Genomic DNA, 25,822 nt, shown 5'->3' with positions numbered 1-25,822 from the left:
ACATTAGGCTACTATAAAAAGATGAGGCCACTGAGGACCTAGAACACCCCCACCTGTTTGTGTCACTTATCATCCTTGCACACATACTCCTTTCTTGTGTCAGGGCATCTAGTTTTCAGGAGAGCGCAGCAAACTGAATTTGCAGATTTGACCTGAATTTCTAATAACTTCTCTCCTCTCGTGAACCCAAACCATTGTTTTGTCAGATTACATTTCTCGCTCTACTAAGATGGACAGCACAGCAGTGAAACATTAAACCCTATTTTAAATCTGAGATAAGTATTCTGGTAAAAAACACAAATATTAAAAGAACAGAAAAACACATACCTTTTGAAAAATCAGAAATTATTCTTTAGAAGTTTCCATTGTAGAGAACGTCTTCCTTTACCTAAAAAAAAGAAAGAAGGAAGCCTTAATTGTGTATACTAGTATTTAATTACCTAATAAAAACACAGTGAATTACTTCAGGACCTTTTTTTCACCCAGAAATAATTTCTCCATATGGATCAGAATATGTATACTATAGCAAGCACAAATATTGCACATTCAGCGAGTTTTTGGTTTGAAATTAATTTTCTTTTGAAATTCCCTTTTGTCTTTGTTGTCTAAGCAAAAGCATCATTGCTGCAGGTAAAACTAACATAGTACCCATTCTTCCAAGCATTTAAAACTAGAAAATAACCCTACACAATGGAGGCCAAGAATGGAGCAGTGTGTCAGGAGCAGAGAAAAAAAGAAATTATTCTGAGGTATATAATCAGGTTTCTTTCTCATCCCAGCTTTGGGTAAAAAGTAAATCACACCATCATTATTAGTGCTAAAACATACATCTCCCATTGCTTTTGCCAACACTTTAGAAGGATGAAAGCATCAGCTAATTCACTGATGTCCACTTGTGTCTTTCCCCCTTCTATTTGTATGAGGGGTTTGGCAGCACAGGGGCATTCAACAATTCGTGCTTCTGGGCAGCACAAGTGGGTAAAGGGATTCACATTGTTCCCTCTGCTCCAGACATCAGGGCAGCCATAGGGTCAGAGCAGGGTTCTAGTGACATTCTAGTATTTTCATCCTCTGCAACATACTCTGTGCATCAGAAAGCTGAGTGCTTCAAAGAAAATCTGACTTCTTCCCAAGCTTCCTCGGAGGAAGCACTTGTGCAGATCCTGTGGCTGTCACACCTGCATCAATAATACCAACTGCTTTGCTGTTACTTCCCCCCCCCCTTTTTTAAATGCACAAACTCAATTATTTCTATGTCATTTGTATGAAAGCTTAAAGTGGACATGAACACAACAGCCACTTAGCAAGTAAAGCAGCAGATTTATAGAAACCGGAATGAAAAGGACAGAAGTGTGTTCAAAAACAAAGTCAAATCAAAATTTACATTAGAAATTGATGTATTACAGAGAAGATGTTTTAAAAGAAAAAACAAGTGGTCAGCATTGACAATAATATGAAATTAACTCTAGCTCTCTCGAATCTCTGTCAAGAGCTCCTGCACATTAGGAGAGAAGCTGTATTTTTCTCTTTCATTAAACTTCATCTTTTTTCCTATAAAGTAAAATATATGAAAACATAATTGAAGGCATCCACTAGGCACATACTCAGGATTAAATCTGACCTGATACCTTTTAAGTTTTATGAGGTACAGAAGAGAGAAATAAAGAAAGAAGAAAAAGCCTCAGCAAGATTAGAAACAGAGAGGTTCTAGAACAGAAGGGTCTCAACCAAGAGAGGCCAGAGAATGTTGTAGGTCTAGCATTTGCCTTGAATACTCACAGTGCATAAAACGCCCAAGTAGTACACTAAAGGAACTAAGAACGACGGCAATCACAATTACAGCAATAAGAGCAGTTAAAGAGTTTCCTGTTCTGTTGAATTGTCCCAAGTTGTCTATTTATGTTTTGGAAAAACTTTAAGAGGATGATGGCTAGGTACTTTGTTCTTATTAAATAATGACAGCGTGCTCTTCTTGTAAAAGACTACAGAGTGCCTTTGTTTGATTTTTTTCCTGATGCCTCCAAGTCTCTCATTTTCAGCTGGCCTCAGTAGCTCATAATGACGTGACAAGATATCACTGGATCTCCACCACCCCACAGCTGCCCACAAAAGTGTCCTTACACTTACTTCTGCTTCAGCTAAAGCCAACTTAATGCTAAAATAAACTCACTATTCAAAATATGTTTCTGCTGGAAAAACAAAGACATTACAAAAATATTTCCAAGCATACAAGCTACTCTATTAGTCCACAATGAGGTACACACCTCAGATAATTTTGTTCTCTTGCAGATTGTGGTCAAATTTCAACACGATTACATCAGTGTAAAATCCAGCACAGCTACACTGTAATCAGTAGCATCATACCATACCTAATGCATGTAACAGAAACGGAATCTGTTTCTCAACTGGTTTTAATAATTTACAGCTTTCTGGGTAAAATTGTCCATGTTCCATGTAAACAGAAGAGTACAATCTCATAAATTTAATGAAAAAAAATCAGTTTCTTTTTAGTTATGCAAATACTAAAACTTTTTCTTTTCACCAGTTAAGTATTTCTTTGAGGGAAACAGAGTCAGAGTCAAGTCTCAGAGGCAGAAATACTGAGCAATCTGTAATTCACAGTAATCTAACTACGGGGAGGGAAGCGGACTGCAGCTGCCGCCTCAGGTTTAGCCTTCATTCCACAGCTGGCTGTAAAGGTTAAGTGAAAATTGTAGGAATTTTCTATTTTATCTGTTGTTCCAAAGAAACAAACAAATAGTTTTTTAAAAAAGGTAAATAAGCTGGTCTTAAGTAGCTTGATACCTACTTTTTGCAAAGGATCATTAATTTCATGTTCCTCACTTCCTGAGCACCTAACCAGACAGACACCACAGGATCTCAGTTGCAACTGAACACCTAGCCAGGTGTTGAGACATCAAATTCTGAACTGTCCAATGTTCATAATTGGCCACAACAGCTGTCTTAACTACTGTTCAGTAAGGCAAGACTTGTTTCTTGACTAGTCACCTGAAGTTTCCTGTCACCTTAAATATATCATCTAGGTTGCCTTCCTTTCCCTCTCTTCACATGACTTAAGCACCTAGTAACCTGGCAGGAAGGCACGTCCCAGCTACGGACACTGGGCTAGGGACAAAGAGCACTTCCTTGATTTAGCCACTAGGAGACTGACGCTTTAGAATTCCAATAAGAACCTTTTGCCTCATTTTAATTAAAGTACCCACTTGGAAGAGACCATTAGAATCTTAAACATGACAACTTTAGTCCATCAATATCAGCTATTCTGAAACAGTCACTACCTACCAAACCTTCACTCATTTTGTGCTAAAAAGGAACATCAGCCATAGTTTATCCAATTATTTTTAGACACACAATTTTTAACATTTTGTAGACCTAAATTCTGTACACACCAAGCTGGACATGTAGTTTCTAAAAAGGTCCTTTCTTACTTTGTAATTTTTTTCAGGATCTGGAGAAAAAATACTCAAGAAACCCCACAAAAAACCCACCAGCACACAAAACCAAAAAACCTGGAAAAAAAAAAATCCCTCTCACTCTACCACTAGGTCTTTTGACAATGCCAGCTGGTACACACTTGTGGGCAGGAAACCACACTTACCCAAACAATGTTATGTCAGACCCCTACCTCCTAACGGGGCACAGCCCTGCTGTGTGCTGCCAGGTCCTGCCTTCAATAAAGCAGGCTGTTCTAGCAAAGGCCACCCTGCCAAATTGTTCATTCTCATGTGAAGCCTTTGAGAAACCTCAGCTCCTTCCTGGAGTGGAGCCTTGCCAGGGACAGTCTGTTGCTGGTGACACACTCTACACACAATTTGGTGACTTCCTGCTCAAAGCATTACATAATTTGAGCCTCTGGAATATATTTCTGGAACATTTCACATACTAACCCACAAGATCGGGAGCCTCTTCAGTTACCAGATAACTCTGCACCTTTTCTTCACTGATACTGACCTGGATGGCACTAAGGGGCACACGGCTGGCTGTTCCCAAGTAAATAAAAACTGGACAGTATGATCCACTGACAGAAACAAAAGAAGCAGCTAAATACACAGTTAAACACAATTATTGGTCAATAACTTCAGAAACTGTAAAAAAACCCAAACAACATTTCATCCATTTCTGCCAAAGAAATACCACAGTGAAAATCCAATTCATAAACCACATGGTTTTATTAAAGACTTACATTTAATGTCACTAAATTAAGTCAGAAATGTATTAAACAAATAAAGTACATGACCTGCCTTTAGTGCCACACACAATACAGCCTTTAGTACTAGTCCCACATCTGACACCAGCCATGGAGTCATGAGTCAAGAGAGTTCTTGACTCAGGATGGGGATGCATCTAGCTACATCGAAAAGTAAAAGTATTTCTTGGTGTTTGCAGAGCAAGATTCAGCACACTGAATTCCTGAAACAGGCAGACTATTTCCACAGACCCTAAATAATTAGGAGCCCAGAAATTATACTTTAGGAAAAACATATCTATCAATAATAGTTAAGTACAGTCTCCAAAATTATTGTAAATAATAAAATCTGACTTCTTCCTGCAGTGAACTAATTGTATTTATACGATAAAACCACAGAAGTTAAGCCAAGCCACATACAACAGAAGTATTTGTGCAATATGAAACCGTACTACAAACTTATCGACATGCAGGCCTAAGAAACACAGGAAAAACAATCTACAATTTGAGTCAAAGAATTTCATGGTATTTTGGACATAACAACTATACACTACCGTAAAGTTCCTGCAGGTAGTTCTGCCTGTGTTTTAGGACAGTCAAATGTTTGCTTGTTTGGGTTTCTTTGGTCGTTGGGGGAAAAAACCCCAAACAAAAAAGTTTTGGGTTTTTCTGGGTTTTGTTGGTTGGTGGGTTGGTTGTTGGTTTTTGTGGTTTGTTTTTTTTTTTGGGGGGGGGGGGGGGGGGGGGTTTTGGTTGGTTTTTCTGGAGGGGGGCTGGATGGCTGGAAGGGGTAGTACTCTTTTTACAGTCACCTGTAGTAAATCTCTGGAACAAAAATTATTGTGCTGCAGTTAAGAGATTTTCAATCTATGAAATTACTCCCTGCTGATAAAAGCATTAACAATCCAAACTTTCGCTCATGGCATTACAAAGAATCCAACTCAATTACGGGCAAATGCTTTTACTCTGCTTGGGCCAATGAAATTAATTATTTTCATAAAAAAAGAGTGAAGTTCAGAGGTGTCTCACCATACCCAAAGAAAATAGAAATTAAGGGGCAACCCCAGAGTCCAACGTGCAGCTGGGCAGCCAGTGCAGGCACTGGGGAACATGCAGCAGGTGAAAAGATGTGAAGAGGATGGATACTCCTTTTCAGGCCAGCAAGCCACCAGATGCCAGCACTTTAAAATCAGTAAGATAAAATGCAGTCATCCGAGGTCTCCAGCAAAAGCTCAGCATCACCACAGAAATCCTACTGCAGTTCAGTCATTCTTTTTAAGATGTGCCCCATGTATCAGAAGCTGGGAGCTTGTTTCCTTGTCATTCATGTTTTGAAATGTAGACAAGCAACTCCAGCATGGCATGTTCTCATGTACACTTTTATTATCCCAATCCTTTGTAACAGCAAGAGAAAGGGATTAAGCAGCATTACTTTCCCCCTTGACTATTTACTGAGATAATTAAGTATCAGTCATACTACAAAATACACTTCAAAATAACACAGACAGGGCACGCCCTTTTATCCAAACCTCTTTGTCCCATAACACACAGGAAAGTACACAGCTGATCGCATTAGGTATGTTCCTCTAGGAAAGTTTAATGGTACATTTGGAAGGGTTGGCTATCAGAGATGCACTCAGCTTTTTCATACAGTCCCTTTTTCAGCAGTCATATTAAGTTATACCTTTTTTTTAAACTATTTTCACAGAACATTATTAATTATTAAAACCATCTGTGTTTTTTTAGAGAATACTCCCATCCCTTCTTTCCTTCCTACTGGGCTGCCCAGTGAAGATGCAGCAATATATTTACAACCATTTTTATGCTAACAGATGTTATACCACAATGAAACTGCTTTGCTGCAAAATCAAGACGAAAGTGGTGGGAAGACATTTACAGAACCAGACATTATCAAGAAAAGCAACAGAGGATGGCAAACCACAGGCTATAGACATTCAATTCATACAAATATCTCTTCCTCCTTCTCACTCTGCTTTCCAATTTGTTTTAATTCCATAGCAGAATCCGATTGGTAGTCACTTCAAAATGTACTGCAAGGCCTAAATGCCAGCAGCTTTTCTTGTCTCAACAAAAATGTACAGAGCTGAAATTAAATTACAGCTAGCTTAAACACAGTTTAAGCTTCTTGCTTCTACCATCTAGAATACATATCCCATTCAAAGTAAACATATTTAGTCACTGAATAATGTGAAGTATAAAAGAAAAAATTACACTAAACAGACATACATTTCAAAACAATTTTTATTACTGTCTCTGAATCTGGCTGCAACCAGCTAGCTAGAAGTGGCATTATTGTGCTAGAAATAACACTGTATTTCAATTCAAGAAAATAAATATATTCTACCAGATACTAGCACAGGAGTTGAAATCCATGTAAGAAAACCGTTTGCATCAGTTCGCATTATTCTGCCTTATCGTTTTGACACCGAGTTTAAACATGAAGCTGCAAGTACAATGCCTCTTTTTTAAAACTGATACAATTTTGTGGGGCAAAATCTGATACCACTAGCCAGATTTCCTGTCCACTAGTTTCTCCTAAAGAAAAAATGGGAGACATCAGTTTCATTTTTCACTTGTCCAGTAAACAGATCAAAGCATTACACATCTATAACAGAGGTTTACAGAGCCTCATTGTGCAAACACCCCTGCCCAATGCTACACGCTTTATTGAAACACATCTCTTGTGATGGTATGTAGTATTGGTCTGTGCTAGGTTGCCCAAGGTAAAAACTTACACTTTAAGGGGAAGTCAATAACTTTCAAGTCCCACTTGACCAAAAACTATTAAAACATGCAACTTGCATTTTTAGTCTGATATTTACCAGATGTAATTAGAATTGTTCCTCATTTTCATTCTGTTGCCTATATACTAAGAATTGTGTTCACCTCTAGGCCCCTGCTGTACTGGTGTTACAAATTCTTTGAGGGAAAGCGCATTTTTAACAAGTGTGTACAACGCCTAAAAAAAGATTCCAGAACCACTATTAGATCACTGAGTTTTGTAAGACTGCAAAGCATCAAATAATTTTTAGAAGAGCTGAAACATCTTTCCACATCTCTGCTCTGTATATTAGATTACAATTTCTGCCCAGTCTCTTCTATTTCTTTTCTCACCCATCTATGCAGTAGTTTGTTCACAGTTTGTTCTTTGTTGCCTCTCACAGAACTAAAAGAAAGAGGGAGGAAACAGGAATAATACAACCCATTTAAATTAGTTTTAAAATTAACAGGGATGCTCAGTGGCAGGCCTGACACCTGCAGCTACTTCAGTTCATTGGAAATAAAAATATTTTTTTGTATGTATGTATGGTTTTGACTTGCGAGTGTCCCTTTAAGCAAGCTTTGCTGATTAAGACTATGTCCACAGTTGAAAAAAAAAACAAAAAAACACACACCACCAACCACAAACCCCACTCCTGAGTTATTGAGTTATGCTCTGACTTCAAGGTTTACACAGTGCTATTTCTAGGTATGAGGATTCCCTAAGAAGCGCATTTACATTTTTGCTGGAGGACTGGTGTCAAAGATTATAGTTTGATATAGGATATTTATCAGGCAGCCTTTTTTAATATACTGATAAAACTGAAAAGAATGGAACTACTGCTGGTCTATAAATCAAAGCTGGATCTGTTCCTTAACAAAGGCATTAAACAAAATGGCCTCTGATACTGCATGACATGTCCATCTACACAGTACGAGCAATGCCTTGCTCCATACCTTAAGTTGCACTCCTGTGAGTTTGTCCTGGCATAGCATGCCCATGCCCCTGATTTGCTACATTTTGAAATGGAGCAATTGGAACTCAAGGTCAAGAAGTAATTTACCAGATTCCCTGTTGCTAACACATACACTGCAGGCTTCTGTAAAGCCCTCTTATCACGCTAAAAGAAGTCTCCACAATTGGAATATTAAAAGATATAAAATTGTCATAATCATTCTGAAAGCTGCTTTATACCCCTAGACACTTCAGCATGTTGAACTGAACAGCATGGATGCCATTTCTTTTTAACTTGCATAAAATAGTGTGTGTATATATACATTCTAGTTAAAAACACCATGTTGCAGTGTACTGTCTCATCTGAGGTATCATCAAATAGGTACCAATCAGGTTAAAAAAAAGGCCACATTATAATAAATGCCATAAAATAAATAACGCAAGGATAGTTACTGCCCCAGAAACCTTGCAATTTAGGACATGAAGGAAGAATCCTTGAGGGATCATACCAAACCTACCTAACATTCCTGAACTGACATTTACATTGTGCTGTACTTTAGTTCATACTTTAAGGGCTAAACTGGAAGTATGCACATTGTTCCGATGTGCACTTCTGAAGGCTATTGTGTATCTCATTGTTCACAATACAATGAGCCTCCATGTCAGGCATTATCATGACATTTAAGATAAGTATTGAAAAAATACCATAATGAAAACACTGGGAGTGGTGGGGTGTGTGTCTTACTGTATTTAACCTGAGCCCTAGTTTAGAACAACAAAATATAATTTTAAAAGTCCTCCTCAGCCAGATGTGCCTATATGCAAAAGACAGGGAGAGGAGAAGGGTAGACAGTAGAATTACCAAACCGGTATCAAACAGCTGAAAGAGCTTTCAGGCTGGGCCCCTATCCCTCCTGTGACACAAAACGTTACGTATTCTAACCCAGTAATAACACCACACTTACTGCAGGATCAAATGTGTCCTAACAGCCACTCTTTGCTCTGCTGAAACTGAGCTAGAAATTAATTTTTAAGAAGTTATATCCGCCTCAATACAGTGATCTACAATTTCAGCATTTTTTTCTCCATCCTGAAAAAGTGCAGTCTTTGGCAGCTGATCTCACAAACTAAGGGGCTTTCTTTTTCCTGAAAAAAGAGCATTTTTAGCAAGTACATGTCAGCCTAGTGCTACAGTCAGAAACATTTGCATCTTGAGACAAGTTTGTGGATATACACTTCATTTTGGAAGGAATAATTGGACCTATCTTGGTTGTATAGTCAATAGGATGATGTCAGATGCAGCTCTGAAGCCAAATGAAGTATTTCACCTGCAAAACCTGAAGACTGATCTAATCCTATCTCAAATTCTGAAGGGCTGGGTTTGTGCAGCTGCAGCATGCTGTACTCAGGTCAGTTTTATTTCTCATAGATGGCATACCTACTGCCAGGTTAACTCCTGGCACTATTTAGATTCTTGTTACCTTTCTTTCGTCAGGTCAAGTTTCAAGATTATAAAAACCCCAATGAAACAAAAGATACTCAATTATCCATTGGACAGAATAGCCTTTTTCTTCCCCCCCTCCCCGCTCCTCCTGTCTTCTGCTTTGCTTCTGATCGGTATTAAGCAACCGTCAACTTTTCAGAGGCAGTGAGTACACTGGTACAAAATAGTAATAATAATCAACAGCTACAGCACCAAAGGATGTCAAAACACTCTGCAGACAAGGATCACCCAGGCTTTACTATTTTATTGTCACCTTCCAAGATACATCTCTTTCTCAAGATGAGAACCCACAAGGAAGGGAAGAATTAAGTGACTTGTTCTAACTTTTGCAAGGCCAAAACACAGCCCAAATGGGAAAGCAATACTAGCACTGCAGAGCTAGACATGATCTACAGAGCTACTTACCATATCAAGCCCAAACAAGAAAGATAGACTGAGATAAACATTGGAGTTTATATACCCTACTTCTCATCAGTTCTTCAAAGAACACCATCTCACTAATCTATATCTCATGGGCTTTGCTCAGAAACAGCTGCACTGAGAGCAGAACAAACTACATATCTGGTGATGTATTCCTCACAGTAATTTTCTACTCTTGTCTTCCCTTTTAATGATGAAAGGAATAGACCAGTAAGTGGACACGCACGAATTTGGCCAATGAATCTTGCTTGATAAAACTACAGATGTATAAACCCAGCTGCAATAGTATTACAGTAAAAAAGGACAAATAAATTGCAACAAGCTTCCAAAAGGCATGTTAGATGAGGTGCAAAGTGATTTTCAGTTGAATACAAGGTTCAAATGGACTTAGGTTACATGCTTGTAAACACCCACACTTTTGTCAGACATCGCCAACCTCTGTTTAAATTATCTTTCTGTCATTAAGAGATGTGCTAATTACCAGCTGAGCTCAAGACAATTCAGTTAAGCAAAAAATGCCCTGTCAAAAACTTTAAGACAACATTCTTTCATTTCTAAAACCTGAGATGTGATGACAGCAGGAAGAGATGGAAGGGAAAAAAATTCATCCTCTTTCAGTCATCTTTAAATAAGAATTCCTTTACATCATTTAAAATTAACTTAAAAGTATTATCTTTTCTTCAACTTTGGCAAAAAGTATGTATACAGAAGCACCTACTTTTTAACTGAAATTATGAGATGGCTTCTTAGTAACTGAGGGATTCCATGTAACGTTTTTTGAAATTAAGCAATATTACCAGAAAAGCAGTCATCATCATTTAAATTACCATTACTTTAAGGAAGATATGTACCTCACCTAACAAATACCTTAGGTCTACAATTTTACAACTTTCAGGTATACAGTTTTACAGGTCTTCACAAAACTGACACCTTATCCTGATAATTACTACCTCTAACACTTGGAAGAAATATATCCACAGGTCTTTCAGATTAACCTGGCAAAGCAACACTTTCGCAGTCCAAGTTTTGATTAAAATTTCAAATTACTCATGAAGGTCTTCACAAGTATTTAAATGGTGCTAAAGGCAGGGGTTATTCTTTTAGATGTCACCAGCCTTTACTAAGGGAAAAGAAAAAACAAATCATTCAAAAGCTAAGCCCACAAAAAGGCTAATGTAATTTTAAGTAACTGGGAAATCTCTCATATTTTGTTGTACTAAGATTGTGTTCTGTAAAGAAAATTCCATTTAAAAAAAGGAGAGAATGAAAGTTACATGAAAATACACAGAGAACATTCTGACACTAAATTACAGTGGGATGGAGCCAACCTCTTAAAAACCATATAATGCAACAGTTAACAGAGCAATGCAATTCCCTCTGCCATTTCTACTGGTGAATATCAAAATTTTTTCCAGTTTTCAAAAGCCTTAAAGTAATCATCACATTGCTCAGCACCTCAATCATGGGAATCTACTCACCATATCAATCATCTGACGATTTAGAACTATCTGAAGAACTACCTGTATATCTTTCTGCATAATTTCAGATCAATTCAATAGATTTTTAACATATCAAATACCTGTGATTATATCTTTGTTTTCACAATATTCATCTTCAGTTGTTCTGCTGTGGGGAGGGGAGGTAGTCATACTAAGTTAAAGCAAGCAGTGTCTTCTCAAGAATAAATTAGAAATGAAAGCAGGATAACATCAGTGAAGATTACAGGGCACAGTTTTATTTAACAGAGCATAACTAAAACCAAATATATATAAAAAAATCAGAGCATGCATATCTTGACAGATTGATTCAGTTGATTTAATTTTGAAAACTGAAGTGTCACAAAGATCATTATAAAAAACATCCCCAGCAATAAAGCTCTTTTTTTAAGTAGTCTACTTCATGCCAATTCATGGCTACTCATATAAGTATTGCTTTCACCTTATGTGTTTTAAAATACAAGAAGCATTTACAAGATAAACATTTTTATATAGCAAAGAATTACTGCAAACATACACTTCATCTCTTCACATCTGGAAATGCATTTACATTACACAAGGCTTTTAGTTCCAGGGGAACTCTGTTAGAAACTAATACACAGAGATCTGCACAAAACTTGGAGAGAACCATTTATCTACCTTTAAAAAAAAGGAACAAACATCCCTCTTCCCCACAAAAGAAAAACCCAAACAAACAAAAAAAACCACACTCAAAATCAACTGGCAGACTGTCATTGTAGCCAAAGACCAATACATTTTCTTTTTTTCTGAGGCTGCAATTCAGTGAAAGAATCAGCACTGAAAGTGAAGATGCAGCAGAGAAATGGTTATTAAGTTTTTATATGCAATCTGGACTACTAGATAAATGTCTAAGTGAGCTGTGATTCCCCTATCCACACACGGACCACAACTGTGCAGTACAGACTTCATTAATAAGAATCCTTCTAAATGAACTCGACCAGACTAGCAGAAATGAAGATTTATACTTTCCACACCAATCAACCAAAAGCATGCAACAGGAACAACAGCACTCAACAATTCTCTATAGTGAGGATCACACAGCTCTCTAGAGAGAAGAGCAAAACACAGAAGACAATCACTGTTGTTTCTTTTTCCTCTCCACCCCAGTGCCCACACATATTTACTAACAGCTCAATACAGAACACTAAGTGATCACCAGCTGTCTTTCAGTGTAAAGATATTTAACAGCTAAGTTTGCAAAAGAGAACTTGCTCCCATGCACCACAATTCATACATACATTCACAAAGGGACCAATACAGGTTACCAAGTTGACCGGCACTAAGCCAACTTTTTAACTCTCTCTGGGACAAGTCCAGTTAAGTACCATATGCTTCTTCCAAGGTTTCAGTCTTCATTAATTCAACACGGGAAGTGATTGCTATCATTCCCATGAAAGCAATGCAAATACTTCCATTACCTGATGCAAAGACTAATTTAGATTCTTCTTGTACAAAGGCACACACACAAAATGGCACGCACTTACTAACTATTCCTGTATGACTTTTAGAAGTTAACCTTCTGCTCTCATCAGGATATCTCAAAGGATACCATTTTATCAGCACCTGTTGGCCAAGTTAGGCATTTGTGCAGATTCCAGTACTTCCTCAGTCTGGGGAGAAGAGAAATTAAAAAAAGCATGCAGAGCCAAACATACCTAGTGCTTTAGGATGCATCCAAGTAGATGAGGGTCTGTTTGATGTTAGCAAAATTATACCAATGATATCTGAATGCAGGGAAGCAGCAGCCTGTGCAACTAAAAATCTACATCCATTTTGTTCTGGCCTGGGCCAAGGGCTTCTCAAAAGTTATTTGTCTTCCCTGCCACCTGCTATAGTCACGGGTCAATGAAAAGCCACTATGTACTTCATAGCTGAAAACCAGAGCATCAGCAAAAAGAACAGCCAGACTCGGCTAGATATTGCCAGATTTTAAGGACTTGGGGAAAAAGGAAAATTACTGTTATCTGTTCAGTTGCAGCAGAGAGATTACAGGAGCAACAGTTCTTCCCCAGTGTAAATCTAGATGTACAGCAGCGGCAACTTCTAGCTCTAGAGCAAGGAGAAGAGCCTACCAGGGTCTCACAGCCCCAGCTGTTGTGCCTGGGAGAATATGGCAGTCCTACCTGCCAGGACAACGAGCAGCAGCTGAATCTCCTCCCTACTCAGACCACCCTATCTGAGCCCTCAATTATTCTCCAAGGTCACAGATCTCCCCTCCTTTCCTCCCCACCCCTGGAAACCCCCACCTTCTGCTTCAGCATGGGAATTCACCAATCAGAGCAGCTAGGCACATCATGTGAGGGATGGCAGACACACTGAGGGGAATTTCCAAGAGCTCCCCTGCACCTGCAGCATACACAGATACAGGAGATTTCCAACATGAAAATCACAAGCTGAGCAGAGATGCCAAAGTATTTGCATTACCTGCGACTAACAGCTCTTATACCAGACTGCAGCACCTAATTTGCAAGCTGCTCTGATATACCTGCAATCACATTCCACCTTCCCTTGTCATTTAATGTATGACAGTTATTCCTAAAGCATATTTTGCTAGAGAAGCGGTACACAAATAATACAGACTGAAAGACCAGAAAGCAGTAATTACTCAGTCTATTCTTTGCTAATGTCAGATATGCAGTACAGCTCTATGAATCCAGCAGAGAGCCCAATTAATCTGCACCAATCCTGAGGAACTGTATCTGAAGGAAAAAAAATCAAATCAAATCATCCAACAGCCCATCTCTGCCTTGCAGTCAAGGTTTAGGAGCAATACACAGTCCATTTCATCACCACACCATGCCACCCAACCTCTCCTTTAACAGAGTTATGCTTCATTGTCATCTCTGCCGCAAGTCTACTGTGGATTAACCAACCCCTCATCCCATTCTACCCCTCCTTCTTCAAAAATGCTTTTCCTTCACTGATCGGGGTCTTTCACAGAAAGGATTATACCAATTTGGTTTCATTCAATAAACCACGTTAGCCCAGCCAGAGTAACCACGTCATGGGTCTCTTTCCTACTTCCCAATAAGGCATTCATCCTCCATTCCCACTCACTCTTTCCCGAGGGGAATTCTGTAAGAATTAGAGTAACATGTCCCTCTCATGTCTACATAAAAAAACCACAATGTCCATAAAGCTACCCATATTCAAAATTGTTGGGTTTGGTTGTTTGTTTTTTTAAATTATTTTTTTAAGAACCTTTATCCTAATTTGTATATTTCAAAACAAATAGGCTCTTACTACAGCTATCAACTCCTTTCTTCCCCACATTTCCTTTTAGCAGCTGCAACAGCAGTACAGATGTAAGGACAAGCATCCTGAATCTAAAACAAAGCCCCACCTAAGAGGAAAGTAGAGAAGATCTGTACATGCAACAAGCATAGCAGATACAGCAACATCAATAACAAACATCTCCACATGCTTAGGAGGGAAAACCAAAAAGCAAGTGAGAGACGTGGCGATTTCAGGCATGAGAAATAAATATGTTCAAGGAGAAAAATGGGAACAGAAAACCCTGTAGAGTTTTGGAATGGCCTAAAATATCAAGGAGGAAAAGTTACCACTTTGTTATGAAAAGCTCTTTCACACAACCTATCTTGTTCAAAACCACAGCTTACATCTCACAAGACCTTCCTTATTACTTGTTATTTTCCACAACATCACACTGTTCACAGGATCGTGGAAACTCTAGATCACTGCAATCCAAGAGACGCTACTTATTAATCTTTCAAGTCCTTACTCTTTTTGCCCCCTTTATCAGTCACTAACCTCCTGACTGATTGCTTCCAGTCTGCAGGAGTGTGTGTGCTCAAGTTCAATATAGAAATTGTTAGAAAAAGAAATCTATCCATAACTTCAAGAATAAATAGCTTACTCTTTAATACCTTTTTCATACCCATTTCTTCCTTACCAAAGTGCACGCAAACATTTCTGAAGTTGAATACAGATGGCATATTGCTAGACCAACTGCAGATATAAGATGCTTTTACATAACTATTTGATAGGTGGATGACATCTGTAAATTTTTTCTCTCTTCATATTTTCAGATGGTATTACACATAAAAACAACAGAATACAGACACCAAGCCTAGATTAAAACTTTTCAAGTAAATAATCTGTAAGTACAACATCTGAAAGCGACAATGTTTTCAATCTGCACAGTAACTCTTGAACCTAGCATCTAACATCAGACTTCTCATGGTCTTCTAAAATTGCCAATTGCAAGATTAGCTCAAAGAAAGCTACAATTTGAGAGCCGCAAAGTCAACTGAATAGAGCAAGCTTCTTCAGAAATGAGGGGGCAGGGGTGCGTGCCTGTCTCACCTTATTTACCCATAGCTCCCAGTTACTGTTACTGCTTAAAGAAATAAACTCTTATCTTGAGAAAAGACCAAGCAAGAAACCATTAACTGTCCAAGTGTAGGGCCTCATCACGGTATGATAACAGGTTCCATACAAAGTGGAAAGTGAGGCCCTAACTTTAGATATATGACAGCTGCCAATCACCAACCTAACTCAAGTTTTGATCACTTGCTATTAAAAAAATTAAGATGAGACAACATCAGGAACTATAAGCACTTACTGGTTATGGAACAGATTTTCTATCAGACAGCATGCAGCAATTACAGAAAGTCAGATTATAGATTCACTTACTCATTAAACAAGTTGATCATTAAAAGGGGAGGACAGGTGAGACTGCTCTGTACCATACCTATGGTCTCTGATCTAGGCTGTCTGTCCCACAACCAGCTATTAGCCATTGGTGGGACAGGATCAACACTGGGCTCAACACCAGTAACTGGCGATGGAAAAGAATGGGAAGCCACTGAAAGATCAAAGTAATAGCCCCATCTGCCATGGAAGCCTAAACCATGAAAAAGGCAAGCAGCCTTAAAAGCTGGAGAGCCCATATTTCTCCCTTCTCATGAGGAGATATGCTACATTAAGGCAACCTAACCTTTCAGTGACACCTGCACTGCTCCCCAGGAACATGTTCGCTCTCACACAAAGACCAACTGGTACTTCTTCAAACTCCAAAGGTGAAACAGAACATTACAACCATTCACAAATCCCATTCATCCAAGCCTAGTAACAAGACAAACAGGACAGTATGACTTTGTAAGTCTGCCTAAGGGCTGGGCTCTCTGGTGGAAAGGAAGAGTTTTGTTTCATTATTCTGCAAAAATTAAGTGTCTTTTGCTGTTGCACACATATGGCTTTAATGAGTTCTTCATTCAGTGGATGATACCTAGAATGACTTGTACTGACAGAAGAAACCACAGCACTTCAGTACTTCATATAAGCTGATGTAGATCTTCAAAAGGAAGGGATGTATGTATTGATTTTTCTCCAAGATCCCAGCAGTGACAACATCTCAGGGGAAAGGTCAGCAACTGATCATCCACAAGTCTACTGGAGAGGAATCTCTAAAGCAACAATTGTACTGCACCATCTATTTCTGTGCCTCACATAAACTGCTCGGAAGCATCTTGCTCTGAAAACTATGGAGTCCCAGCACTAGCACTTTGAGAACAGCTGCAAAAAGGCTGTTCTGATAATCTTCCCCATATTGTGGCCCTATTCCAGGCACTCAGATACATCAGCATGTCTTCCTGGAACATGGAAGTTACTACTAGGCATAATTAATTAATTAATGCCAGAATGGTTGGGACTCCATTGTCTTCCACAGTTTCACAAGCCTCTATCCATGTCCACAAAACTTCCAGAAACCACTACCATAAGATGATGGGTGAGGACCAACAAGACAAATTTTCATAGCTTAAGTGCTCACAAGGCAAGAACATAAGCAAAGGAGGCTGGTTAATGTCAAAGCACAGCATTTTTGGTATTTACACTTTTGCCATCCCATATATTCAAACCTTCTACAGGTCAGATCTTTAGGAATACAAAGGCCAAAAATCACAGGACAAAGTCAAGTCAACACACTTTTCCTGCACCAGCAAGAGGACCACAAAGTCTGCTCTCAGAAAGTCCCACCAAATAATATCTATCTGAGCCTTTGATGCATGCACTTAAGTCATTTTGATGTGGTAAGCATTACACATGCATCTTTCATAAGATTAAGATGTCCTAAACAGCATAGTCAAAGAACTTTTAAAGAGTTTACAGTCTGGGTCATAAACATCTCCACTATGTGCAACCTCTGCAGACAAAGAGTCTTCCCAAAACCGGATGTATTACGTATCTTGCAAAATTAGCAAATGAACTCAAGCCATCAATTTTGCAATTTTTGAAGTAGCACAATGCATCTATTTATGAGAAAATGGAACTAAGCCCAGGCTACTCATTAGCCATCCTGCAAATAATGCTTATGCAACCTTTACTAATGATTTCTACTAACAACCAACCAAAGATTTTATGATTTGGGAAATGTCACTTCTAAACTAATTTAGAACAACTCCTTAGATCTAATGGGACAGATGATTTAAAGTATAGAGGAAACCAGCCTTCTCCGAGACTGATGAGGTATCAATTTTCATATCTAGCCACTCTTGGGCAAGATGCTCACATTAAGTTTTTGTTCTCATTTTTAAAATTCTGGTAAGTATTCCTCTGCAACTTTCTCCCTTTCCCCTGGAAAAGGGATTAATTCAGCTTTAAGGAAAAACATTAAAACAAGTTTTAGACTTCAGCCTTCATCAGATTATGAACAGCAAGGAATAGCAACTGGGCTGTTAAAAACACCAAGGAAAGTAACCACTAAGCAATGCCAGTAGACTACAAAAAAATTACAAGTAAAAAAATGAAAAAGAAATACAAAATAAGTAATCTCAATAAGCATGGAAATTATACCCCTACGAGTTTTCAACACAGTATATGTAAACCTGGTGAAAATAAAGCCATCAGTTCCTACAAAGTGGTAACAAATATTTGACAGGCTCAGAGCATAGCCCCAAGTTCATCATCACAGCCAGATATTACTGGAACAAATGGCCGAAGTCTGCCACAGAAGTCAGCAGAGTATATCAAGCCAAAAAAACTCGCCACTATTTTAGAAAAGGTGAAAGTAAAACACAACCAGTGATTTTGGATGATATATAACAGAGGTATTTCCTCTGTCAGTGAGGGAAATTCATCTCTCCTCCCACTTTTGGTCTTTCTCTCTTCCCCCTCAAGGTTCTTTCTTCGTTGCATGCTAAGAAAAAGCAGAGAGTGTAGGTTATGCATAAATTCATGACAGAAAACACTGTTTTAGAACAAAGCTCCTGTGCGTGGGCACATGTCTATAAAACAAAGAGCATTGTTACTCTAGTGAGTACCTATCCACATCCAGCAATCAAATTGGATCTTAAAATTTTATTTTGACAGCTACATGCAGTTGTATTTTCACCAGAAGTTTGACTTTCATATTAATACCTGGTTTTTAGCAATATCACCAAGAGATTAATCAAACTGACATTTGAAGGCAGAGTGGTATTAACAGTTGCGGAAGAGAATTCTCATCCCTGAAATCTGTAATTTCTTTTTAATTAATTTATGAAATTATCAGTTGCAGAGAGAAATAAATCTGTTCCCAACTTGTATTTAGAGACATAATACAAAATCATTCTGCTCTATATAACAATAATTATTTTGTTGTACATAGCAATATTAGGCACCCTTGATCTTGGGGAAACCTGCAAATACTGTCAACATTACACTTAGAGAAGTTAGAGAAAATAAACCTAAGCAAGCAACATCATGAGCTTGCTGAAACGGCTCAATTAAACTAGAGAATACAACATCAACACAAATGTGTTATGAAAGAATCTGCTCCATCCTCTTGCAGAATCAGAAGTGCAACGTTTTCTCTAGGATCCTCATTAACTCCAATTATTAAACTGAAAATTCCATGGTGCAACATCAGGTGAAGTTTGGAAAACACGAACACTATTTATGCATTAAGAGAACATGATGCATGCTTTACTGAAGATTTATGCTGTGCAAGACTTTGATTTTCTGTAGCCCCTACTGGTAACCTTTCTTACAGATGCATCCCCATGGACACTTTAACGTTATATAAACTCCCCTAGAGATAAAGATTATCCTATAACTTTCCAAAATCATCTCTCTTTGAGAAAGTATTCCTTAACATACATTATATACCTCACAAATGCATTAGATTCCTGGGTTTCTAGTAGATGTCAACATAAAAAGATACTTGTAATTTATTTTCAGATATTACAAAAAGACGACCGAGGCTGGGTAACTGTAACTGCAAAGGATAAACAGGATTAAGTAACAGGTGTCCGACTGCACATAATTCAAAGTCATGCATCAAATACGGTACATAGGTTTGCTGGCAAAACAGAAATGTTGTTTTTGCACCTCGCCTTGAAATTTAAGTGATTTAAAAACATCTTGTAAATCACACAAACAGACGCGACACAAGCACTTGTATCCCGAGAGACCTTTCTATTCATCTGAAAGAAAAAACCAAAATCTACAAAAGGCGCTTCATTTCTCCGAGGGAAAAAAAAAAAGAAAAAAGAAAAAAAAAAAGAAAAGAAAAAAAAATCACACCACAAGAAAGTTATACTTAACTACACAGAAACATTTGTCACACCGCCCAGCACTGACAAAATCCGGATACACTCAGAAACTACAGCAAGCTGCACAGCTGGCAGCGAGGATGAGAAGAATCATTCGCTCACCAGCCACACACACACATATGTACACAAAACCCCGCACAGACACACACAGACGTACGTGTGCGCGTACCTCCACCTCCTGAGAGGCAGCGGGCTAGTGCAGCGAGGCCGGGGGCCGGAGCCGGCAGAGCCGCCCGGCGGCTGCCCCGGGCGGAGTTGGGAGCCCAAGGTTACGGCGCGGGGCGGAGGGATGGCGGGCAGAGCCGCTATCCGCCAAGGGCGCGATGATGCCGCCGCCAGACCTCCACAACGGTCGACCCCAACAGTCGCCGCCCCGCGCGCGCAGCCCCTCACTGCCGCCTTACCTCAGCTGCTGGAGCTGGAGTCAGGGCGCGCGCCGCCGCCGGCCCCGCCGCGCTGGGTGCCGGGGCTGCGCCAAGGCGACAACCTCCTCCTTCCTCCTCCTCCGCACACTGTGTGTGGGGGTGTGTGCGTGTGTGTCCCCGCAACCCGCCCGCCTCACAGCGGCGGCAGCTCCTCCTTCCTTCCTTCCTTCTCTCCCCCCCTCCCCCCCACCGCGCTGCCCTCCCGTCCCTCCTACCCCGCCCCGGCGGCCCCGCCGCCGCGCCCGCCTCAACCTCCGCAGCGCGGAGAAACGCGGCGGGGAGACGGGAAACCCCGCCGCCACAGCCGCCGCCTGGGCAGGCCGCGCCGCACTCTTCACCGCCTCCCCCGGCCGCGGGCAGCCGCCTCCGCCCGCCGCCCAGGGCCGCGGGCAGCGCATGGCAAGTGGGCTTCGGGGCCGCGGGCGCGGAGTTCCGCCTGCGCGGCCTCTAGGAGCAGCTGGACCCAGCTTCTCTACACCGCGGGTACCGGCCGGGGAGCCGCGTTCCCGTGAGGATGCCCGCGCCGGTGTGCGCTACATGCATTTAAAGGGCGGCTGAACAGGCGAGGTGGAAATTCCCCCGTGTGCTCCTGGCTCCCGCCAGGCCTGCTGCCTTCAACGTAGAATCACAGCTGAAGAGAAAAAGGGGTGTTTAGGGGCTGGAGGGTTACCCAACTGTCACAGCTTTTGTCTCATAATTATAGTCGGATTCCTTGAGTAGTAGAGGAGGCTGAGTGCTGGGCAAGTGAGCTAAGCCTGCAAGCGGTCAGGAGTGTGGGATTCCCTCTCCAAATACCGTCTGTCCGGCCCTGTTACAGCTTGTGACTGGCTGCAAACTACTACCGTGGATTGCCCATGTAGCACCCTGTGCCTTCCCCAGCGCTCCTCACTTTGCTGTAGTCATCGTGTGCTTGCTCTCAGTTTTCTCTCTCTCCTCACAATATTGCAATAAGTGTTTTCCTTCGTGTCAAGAAAAAACATAAAACGCCCACAAAAACAAACAAGTGCTGGGTTTTACAGCCAAAGCAGGTTCCCCATTCGTTTTCTCCTACAGCTTGCCCTCTTGGACTTTGTTAGTGAACTATCAAGTTTGGCCGTCTGGGGCCTGTAGCCTGATCACCCTGAAGGGCCACCTGCACTGAGAGCTGGTGGCAGCACTCAGAAGTAGGGAGAAGCAGCAAGCCACAGCTGAAGTGAGCTGGGGAAGCAGTGGGGGAAACTCTAAAGTAGTTTTGCTAGACAGTCATAGTAAGCGCATTGCATTGCCACGAACTACTGGATCTGGTAATGCAGTGGCCAGAGCTTATGCTATGTTATCCTATACTATAAACTGTAAAAATCCAGCTTGGAACAAGAACCCCCTCTGGCACCAGGTGCTGCACCAGGATGTGGTAAAAATTATTGTGCCTTCAAGAGCTGACACCGTGCTCCTGGAGCTGCCATGGAGAAGTAAGCAAAGGGGTGACCGAGAACAACAGCAACGATGATGCATGATTTCAGGGACAGCCTGTCAGCACAGCAGACCGACAGACTGAGGGATTTCTGTAACTGAGGCAAGTGTTATTTTAAGCAGATGTTCGTATTTGCTTATGTCTGCTCAATTAGAAATTCCTCATGGGCATGGTGGTAGAGGTAGGTCTTTAGAAGTACGCGAAGGGGAACAAGGCTGCAGCTAAGGCTCAGGCAGCTGTATCGTACAAAAGGAGGTGTGGGAAGGAAACAAAAAAGGAACCTGCATGAGAAGCACATGAGCTGGGTGAAGGCCAGTATTGCTGGCAGGGCTAAAGGGATCGAGTCAACACAGGATATAGGAGCAGCAATTATAGCCATTAAAGATGGAGGGCATTGGCTAGAATGCGAGATGGACATGGGGCTAGTGAAGAGGGGTTTTTTGTGGTTCCAGAAGTGTTTGTTTCTAAATTAATGACATGGATGCATCTGTGGGTATACAAATGAAGTGCCTCATGTCTTTTTCATTGCTTTTTTTTCTTTTTGCCATTGGGCTGCATGTAAATTAAACAAATTATTAGAAAAGTAGTAATAGAAAATATTTTCATTCCAGTGAGGCATAATGGCACACTCGCTAGCAAATGGTATTGAACTCTCCCTAGGAATCCCTGTGTGGTTTGTGTTCAAGCCTCTAGAGCTTGCACTGGCTGTAAGCACAGTTGCTGTTACTCTGGTCCATAATGCTCTCTGGCTTTTCCCATTATTTCTTATCTCCTCCTACCCCAAAATGGCTTCTACATGACAACAGGTCATGGCTGCCTGCCTGTGTGAGGGGATTTTATTCCAGGGTAAAACTCAGGCGTTTTGTCTTCATTATTGCCATTCTTAAAACAGTTTTAGCAAAATGTAGGGACTTTAATATTTGCGTAACTGCATGAAATACAGACAAGTAGTGGCATCTCAGAATTAGTTTCTTCAGAAAAAGCCGTTCTTTCAGTCTTTCCCTTTCGGATGTCAGCTCTCTGTCCTGACTTGTTCATTGAAAGAAGGGCAGTTATCAAAGGAACATTTGTCAGGGCCATAGCTCTGCAAGAAAACTAGAGGTACCGACAATGTCTGTTTTAACAACAAGTAGACTTCACATGAAAAGGTGTTTAAAGTCATAGAAAGTAAGGCCATCAGAAGGTCTGAAACTCTCCACACAGCCATAAGTGGCAGGGTCAGGCCCACATATCGAGATTAATTCCCACGTTGCAAGTTTCGTTGTGGTACAACAGTTAACACACTTGGACTTCTAAACACAGTGCAACTGGTGATGATGCTTTTGTCTTTGTTTCTGCACTGATTTCCTCCTGACTTCAGCAGTCAGTGTGACTTGGCTAGTTAGGGATGAGTTAGGAGTGAATCTGAGAACCTCTGATTTTACAGCTAGTTCTTAGGTTGACGTGCTGCCTTGCTGTAGACAGGATACAGTTGTACTGTTTCATTCGGTTCCTTGCAAAATATTAGTATTTCCTTCATTAAGAGTGGTTTGTCAATACAGGACAACATTTACTAGCTATAGCTTTATAAATAGTACATATAAACATATGCAAATGCTAAAGATTTCACCCTTGTGACTTAGAATCTTAGACATAGGAAAGGATGAACAATGCCAACAATTCATGTCATTTGGAAACAAAATGCCCCATGAAACAGCAGAAAAATCCTAACCTCTGAAGTGATCAGCTGAAACCTGGTGCATTTAAAACGGTTGTCTCTGGCAGAGGTAGAACACCACATCACCTGATCATGTCAGCAAAAAACTACAGCTGTCTTCAGAGGAACCTACTCAATCTGCAGCATATTCAGATGAAAAATTAATCTTCCAAGGACATGGAAAATTTGGTAAAGTAGCATGATCTTTCACTTTTATTTCTTATCCGATACAAGGGTGCAGGACATTTCACAATCACAACCCCACTACGTCTCAGAATATCCACACAAAGCAGTTTATTCCCAGTGATTTATTTCCAGGTTGTCTAAGGCAAAATTTTCCTTAGACATCAGCATGTGTAGTGATTGAAAGTATGCCGTAGGTGTAGAAACACAGTAGGTATTGAAGTTTGAACATACAAAATTCAGTGAGAATGTTGAAGCTGTGGGTCTACACTATTAGCTCACAGACAATCTCTGATAGAGCCTGTGTTGATTGAGCATGTGTAGCACTTCTTACTGATTTATACCGCCTCTTCGTCGGACCATTAATTTATTTCTAAGCCTGGATGTTCCTGTTAAATATGTTGACATGGAATACTAAGGAAAGTTTCATGTGCATAATTAAACACCATTATAAAATACATGAATAATTGTTCCCTTTGCAGCTTTTATTTTGGTCGTCTTGTACGCAGCTACTATAGTGCTGCAACACAAGTAATTTCAGAGCTAGCTATGAAAGATGTTTTTCCTCGGTCACAGTCCTTAACAGGTGCAAGCTTAAGCGGATGCTGTTTGTCTTTTCAGTCCTTATCTGCTGCCATCCTGCACATTGCACAAGAACAGTTTCCTATGCCACAGGTAGTACATCTGCATAGGCTTTTGGGGCAGACTGCTCTGCCTGTGCTCAGAGCTCACTGGAAACTGCATTAGGATGATGCTCAAGCTATTATTCTTCATGATATGACTTACTAACCTGGGCTTGGTGCTGTACACAGTAGCTGCAATGCATGTAGCTACATGGCATTTGATCTGCACAGTTCCCAGGGAGGACTTTGCTGCTGCTTCTGCCAAAAGGCTGTACTCAATGTGTTATCATCTGCCACTAATGGTACTGCAGTTGATATTGATGGGTAAAATACTGGTCTCAGTAAAGTCAATAGCGAAGCATCCACTTACATTGGTGATTTTCAAGTCTCATATTGCAGCCAAATCTGCGCGTCTTTAATGCAAAAGGCAATCCAGTGGTCACTCAAGGGACAAACTGCAGACTGAAGTAGACATACATTGATTTTTCATCTACTTTCAAAAAATGGCTGGGGTGAATAATTTTGATTTAAAATACTTTTTTTTTCTTCATAACCATTTTCATTAACATTGCTGGACCATTTTGTTATAGCTTAAGGCAGACAGCAAGCCTGGAATATTTTAGTCTAGTAGTTAAAATTTTGGCAAAATACTGAAAGTCTTGGCAGTTTTAACTGTAGATGCCTCTACCAGCTCTCCCTCCCAAAATGCTAAGCCAAACAAATATTTTAGTTAGGCAGGACATGGCAAAATGAAAGAGATTTTCCTCTTGAAGCTTTCCTTTTTTGCAGTTTTTTTCCACAAGATCATTAATTTTCCACACCTGTAAATACCATCCTGTTCCAGGCTGTTCATGGTCCCAATCATTTGTATCAGCTGTGATATCTTTGTGCTGCAGACCCATATCCCATCAAATGCTTTGATTTAAAAAACCTAAGGTTACATTATTAAATGCTAGCTCTCTTGACAAGTAAGATTTCTTCCAGTATCAGATAGTTGTTTCATTATAAAATGAAATTAGCTATGATAATTTTTTGGAAAGACTGTTAGCTTCTTCCTAGGCTTTTTAGGAAGCTACACAGACACAAAGATGTATGTAATAGGAATGAGTGGGAACAAAGGGAATGTTTTTCCTCTGCCTACATATAATATTAATGGCAGACATTGCAATTATTATTTCTGAGGCCTATCTTATTAAAAGGAGTGAATATTACTACTCAAAAGTGTGATAGTAGATCTCTTCAGGATACTAAATAGTCTCCTTATTGTACTGGGATATGTTTATCTTCAGGCTTGTGCTCCAGGTCTTCTGAAAGCAGCAGGAGAGAGCGTGGGGCTGGAGAAGAGTTCCTCCAGAAGCTGGATAATGCAGCATAGAGGAAAACAGAGCTTTCAGGATAATGCTGCTAATAAGATTGTGGTTTTCCGTTTGGACGTTAGAGAAAGGGGTTGAGTTTCTTTGCCTGTTTTAATGACAAGAAATTAAATTTAGTGTTGAACAATACTTT

The 25,822-nt window shown here is 40.2% G+C and overlaps 1 protein-coding gene across 3 annotated transcripts in view; it reads right to left on the bottom strand.

Annotated features, from left to right (window-relative positions):
* Window positions 1-20,552, bottom strand: part of PLCB4 (phospholipase C beta 4) — a 207,506-nt gene extending 186,954 nt beyond the window's left edge. For all 3 annotated transcript variants that reach the window (XM_075088219.1, XM_075088220.1, XM_075088222.1), the window contains exons 1-2: window positions 20,344-20,552; window positions 328-388 (exon numbers count right to left, since the gene is read on the bottom strand). The gene's annotated coding sequence lies outside the window, so the exon portion shown is untranslated. The remainder of the gene's footprint in view (window positions 1-327; window positions 389-20,343) is intronic.
* Between the last annotated feature and the right edge of the window lie 5,270 nt (window positions 20,553-25,822).

This window comes from Phalacrocorax aristotelis, chromosome 3 (genome assembly GCF_949628215.1).
Source record: "Phalacrocorax aristotelis chromosome 3, bGulAri2.1, whole genome shotgun sequence".
NCBI lineage: Eukaryota > Metazoa > Chordata > Aves > Suliformes > Phalacrocoracidae > Phalacrocorax > Phalacrocorax aristotelis.
Note: the sequence above shows the minus strand (reverse complement) of the source record. Positions and strands in the feature narration are given on the sequence as shown.